This window comes from Xiphias gladius, chromosome 18 (genome assembly GCF_016859285.1).
Source record: "Xiphias gladius isolate SHS-SW01 ecotype Sanya breed wild chromosome 18, ASM1685928v1, whole genome shotgun sequence".
In the NCBI taxonomy this organism is placed as follows: Eukaryota; Metazoa; Chordata; class Actinopteri; order Istiophoriformes; family Xiphiidae; genus Xiphias; species Xiphias gladius.
In genome coordinates this window covers 24,167,372-24,173,371 of record NC_053417.1, presented here as the reverse complement: position 1 = coordinate 24,173,371, position 6,000 = coordinate 24,167,372, and positions in this window count along the sequence as shown.

The window sequence follows — 6,000 nt, the reverse complement described above, 5'->3', positions numbered from 1 at the left end:
TCGTCATATTCTCCCTCCTCCCACTTCCCCCTCTCTCTGCATCTCACCATTCTTCCTGTATCCCTCATTTATATATAATCTGATTCATTATTTTCCAGGCTTCCCTTGCTTCTGCTCCATTCACTGATTTTGCTAGGCGAAATTCAGGATTACGCAGACGGAGTGAAATTGGGGGATTACTTGGTCTGATTCTAAACACGAAGAGACAAGAAATACATCACCATTATAACTACAAGAACATGCCTTACAAGAGTCCTCTGTGATGACTAAGAAAGCATTAAAGTAATGAATGAGGAGCAGCTGTTAGTTCAAACCCGACAAAGGTTCTCCTCTGACTCACTGGCTTTTACCCCGTAATCATCACCAAAAAAAGAAAAAAAGATTCAGGGGGAGAAAACAGACCTTCAGGTGAATCGACAAAGAGTGCGTTGATTCACCTGCCAGCTGCTGGTGAGGGGGTCTGGCTGCTCAGGAGGGGAGGCTGTGATTAGTAAAGGGCTGGGAGATGACCTTCCCTCCCTGGGTGAGCGGTCACACTCTGCAGGAGCCTAATGAAGGGGCCGGAATGCAAAGAGAGGCCTGCGGGGTCAGATCCCGATGTTAGTGAGAAACCACAGAAACCCTCTAATCTGGTGATACTTAGCACAGAGCACAGTGGACCGGACACGTTTGTGTATGCATGTGCGTGAGCATATGATTTAGCCTTAAGTGTTCTTTAAAGGGTTGGTTCAAACTTACCTCCATGGGTGCAGCTGTGCGGTGAGACTAGTGCATCCACCCCAGTGCAATAGAGGTGAGCAGTATTTAATTTATGGTCCCCACAGCATTAAAAAAAAAATCTCAACAGCAACATGTCTTTTCAGAAACAGTATACCTTTTTTCGCTGGATAATCTGTGGAGCAGAACGTTGAAAGAATAGTTTGACGTGTAAAAAGGTTTTTAAAAATCCACCCACCAGCACCTCTAAAACTAACTTATTTGAAAATTATATCTTTTTTGTCTAAGAAAACATCTCACCTGAAAATCCAGCCTCTGATCATATTACATTATCTTCATGAGCAAATGGAGTTTCCTCAGTTGGAAACGTAGAAAAAAAAAAAAACATCTGCATTGGTATAGCACTGGAGGTCAATGGGACAATATGTTTTTACTTAATTTGGATGAACCAACCCTTTAATTGGCACTTTGGCTAAATCATATGTAAAACCACCCCTTTAAACAGAAAAGGGCTTTTGTGGCTTTATAGTGGAACAGTAGGGGAAAAAAAATCTTTCAGCTAAGAATATAAAATATGGGGATCACCCAGCACTCACTGGGACGTAAGCCATGGCGTCTGCTCAGAAAAGGGCACAAAATAAATGCATCTGCTCATGCAGCCAAAACATCCTCGGGAAGTCGTTACTCACCTCCCTAAGATACATTCCCCACATCCTTCAACACCAAATATATATTTATACTTCTTAGTGTTACAACCTTCAGGAAAAAATGGTGGCCTGTGGGAAACAGCACCAGAGTGAAATGAGGTGAAATGAGGCGAATCAGGACATATTCTAATCATTAACCACCCCTCACATTACTTTGTTAAGAATTTGTGGCAGTTTAAATTCCTTCACTCTCTGTTTCTCTCCCCTGGAGCTTAATTCCTTTTAGGGAAGGGAGGAGGGCATTTTGGGTTTCTACGGAAATATTTTATCAGCTCCCGGGATGCTGCCTGACATAGAAGTCAAGTAAATCTGTACCATGATCACAGCACGGTCCTCTGATGTTTTTCAGAAACGCCTTGTCAATCTCAGTTGACTCTTAAAAAACCCAGACAAACGAAGATCCCCGGCGACCAGGTTTTTCATGCATTCCCCTTTGAGGACCCGACGGGAAAGCCATCGCATCTCATGGAATCGCTGAACCAGAACATTTTCTCCTGGAGCGGCTGGGAGTGTCTGGTCATTAAAGGAAGAAGAAGGAGATCAAATTGACATTGAGCAGTGTCGTGACCTTCTAACTCTGCCCTCTTGCTGGTGCATAATCTCCAGTTTACACAGCTCAGGTGACTCTGCATGCCAGCACTAATATCCTCGGAATCCTGCAGACACAATGAACAGCAACATCTTCTTTCAGGGCAGAGTTTTGTTTTTTGTTTTTTTAATGCTGAATACAATGTATAGCAGAGTCTTTATCTTGCAACTGCTTTGCTTTTTAGTGAGATATCTGAAACATAAACTTTAAAAACCTAGGAAGAGTAAACAGAAACCTATTCAGCATTCCAGAGCATTAGAGAGCTTAACCTCATGTTCATTTGCTTAAACAGACCTGATATCTGTTACTGATGCTAACACTTAAAACTTGACATCACCTCACAGGTGCGGAGCAGATTTTTAAAGGACCAAACTCCGAATTACCTCACATTACTCTGTTTGGTCCACAAGTCACAGAGATGTTGCTAAGTGTCCAGACGAGCAGGTTATTCCTAGAGAAAGGCCTCTGATGCTCCCATTCTCTCCGGGGGGATCCCCTTTCCACTAAAACCATAGTATGAGGCTATAAATAATTTTCTGAAGACATCCCTGATGTGCAATTAATTTTCAGCAGTAGTTCCCCTTTGCTGAAGGACTCCAGTGTTATGACAAGCCCCCCCATCAAAGCCCATCACCTGTTGGTCCCATGCTACGCCTGTTCTACCAGCAGTAACCCGAGACCAGGCCCTGATTCCCAGCACACATGGGCACCAGTGACACAGCAGGTAAAAAATAGCATTTGTGTATGAAAGAAATTCCCACACGTTTAGCATGGGAAAACTATAATTGATGTGTTTTTAAATAGGGATAGTTAGGATCTAATGTTTGGTCTTGAGAAATTGAATCCACTGCAAAATAGAAGCACAGATTTAACCTTTTCCTGAAAAACATGATCTTTCCAAAGCAGGAACGATGTGGCAATATAAACAAGCCAGTATGTGAAAAAATTGTATCCCCTAAATGAACCTTAAGGGTTAATATGAAATCAGTGATTAATGTTTATATTTTATCTCATCACTTTAATAACTCGAATAAGTGCTTTTAAAATGAATAAGATGCAGTTGCCAAAATACAAGATTTCTTATCAGCTTCAAACTAATCGGAACCTGTAACCTTAAGCACCATAATTCCTGAGTAAACTCCACCCTTTCAGATTATTCCATGAGTGGAAAACCCCCTCTACCCTCCAGCATCCCTATCCTAAACACACACACACACACACACACACACACACACACACACACACACACACACACCAGTGCCTGCTTCTGCATACATGTTTCCATCAGGGAATAAGGCACATGGGCAGGAAGCGATTCTACATCCTTTCCCAGATTTGCGAAAACACATATCCTGCTTATTCCCACCACTTCTGAAACGCAAAGTCTGACCACCGCAAACACGCTATGGATCATTTGAGGCCGAGCCAACAGCAGCATCAGGATCAAGAGCGGAACAGAGCGATAACAGCATTGTTAGAAAACTGCATTTAGAAAAAGACACATCTGTTTAAACATAATTTCAACACATGTAATTGCTTTCTTTCTCTTTCTTTGTCATTCTGAGACTTCAATACACTTTTGAAAGATGTAAACAACATCTACACGCACACTAGAAGCTCTGTGAGGCTCTACTGAGGCACAGTGGTGTTTTGAGCTAATTGCTAGCATGTCAGCATGTTAACATGTTCGCAATGACAACGCTAACATGTTGATATTTAGCAGGTATAATGTTTACCATGCTCACTATCTTAATTTAGTGTGATGGCATGCTAGCTATTGGTAATTAGAACTTAAAGTGGCTATAATTGATATTTTCACAATAACAAAAACATCGTTTAACTGCCCAACTTTACTGTTTTGGTTCACTCTCAGCTCTCATAGTGTTGTTTTCAGCCATAGCAGACAGCTGTTTTATGTGAAAAAGCTCTAAGAACCTACTGTAAACTACCTGCTGATCACCAAATGGCAGACAGACACAGTTATAGACCAGCTGCTGAACATAGTGGAGTGTTTAGCAGCTACAGAGCCAGGTATTCCCTCAGGGGTTGGTGGAGACCAAAGGATAGCTAAAAGGAACCCTACATATACTAGGTGGCCAGAAACACGACTCCAAATAAATGATAGTGTTGCTTCACGACTGCTGGATGTGTCGGATGTATGATATGTCAATGTTGTGTCCGCAACTTGTTTCCACTGCACCCAAGTGGCCAAAAAATCCATTATTGCAGGTTTCACATAAAGTACTACTGAGGCTGATGGGAATGAGAATGAAAATGAAGATTTTAAGGTATTTGATCATGAACCAAAGGACTGGACAAATAACATTTTTAGGCCTAGATGAGAAGTTATTACAGTACATCCTGAGGTGAACATATGTGCTTGTACCAAATTTAATGGCAGGCTATCCAATAGCTATCAAGATAATTCATTTAAAACCACAAAGACCAACCTCACCGTTGCACTTGAAGAAAAGATGGGGGCTCACCAAAGTTATCACAGTACATCATCGGCAACCACGACTGTTTGAACCAAATTGCTGGTAAACTAACCAGTAGATGTGGAGACATTTCACTGAAAACTGAAAATTTTGACCTGCTGATGTCACTAGATAAAAAGTCAACTTAATTAGGATTCAGCCTCTGGACACCAAGAATGTCTGTAGAAAATGTCATGGCAGTCCATCAAATAATTGCTGAGTATTTTAGTCTGGAACAAAGTGGAGGACTGAAAGCGTGACATTGCCATCCCCAGAGCCAGGCCACTAATGCGGCTAATACACGGCTTAGGGATTGAGAGCATGAACTGCATTTTCATGTAATACTGCAACAACATCATTTTAATGACATAATATGACCACACGTGGCGATATCACAATCCATCCGTCAGTCTCTGAACCTTCTCATCCTTTGTCCCAATGTAATCTACTGCAACTATCCAGTTGCTGTTTGAGACCTTAAAAAACAAGAGACGTCATCATGAAGAAAAACCCAAACAAGGTAAGAGAGTCCACAACCAAAATTAAAAATTAAAAGCATCCTCAAAGCTTCAACGGTCGGGCAGGAGATCCAGATTCCTCTCTCTCCAGATACCTCTGCTATGAAGTCACTTCTCCTCTCTCCCCGGGTAAGATAGAAAAAAGAAAAAAAAGATGAGGTTACCAACCGGTTGTTGTTAAGAGACTATGTAAGTATATAGATATTTTAACTTCCACCTCGAGGAAACCTGGGCACAAAGCCAGTTGCTTAGCTAATGGGATGTTTTATATTACAGGACTGAGAGGAAGCAAGAGCATGTAACGTTTTAAAAAAAACACAAGGAAACCTGCATGGAACAGAAACTACATGCTGGTTTTTTTTTTTTTTTTTTTTAAGTAACTCCCATTGTGTATGTTGTGTCATGGTTGTTAGGGAACTTGGATGTAGCAATGAACGACTAGTCCTCGGGGACTAGCTGACAGAGCGAGGACACAACATATTTCACACAGCTGTGGACACACAGCTGTTTTTGTGGTTCTGCTGGGAGTCACTCAGCTCCGCTGCCGTGCTTTTGCTTCTTGTTCAGTTTCCTTTTTTTTCTTGTTCTGGCAGTGCCACCTTATACCCAGAGGTGGATGACATATAGAAATCTCCTGGTGTTGGGTTTAGCGTATTTTTGCACATTCAAACCTATTTCAATCCTGGGCTGCATTTAATGCTTCAAAGTCATTTTTTGTTACCTTTGGACAGACCCAGGCTAGCTGTTTCCCCTGTTCCAAGTCTTTATGCTAAGCTAAGCTAACTGATTGTGGGCTGTAGCTTCATATTTATCATACAGATACTGGCAAGAAAGGGAATAAGCACACTTCCCAAAATGCTGAACTATTCATTTGATTCAGTTTGTGAATTTGGCTATGTATTTTGCTTTTTTGAAACATATTTTCAAATTAATGCCTGTATTTATTTGGATATTCATTATTTGAATTTTGATTTGAGCATTTATTGATTGTT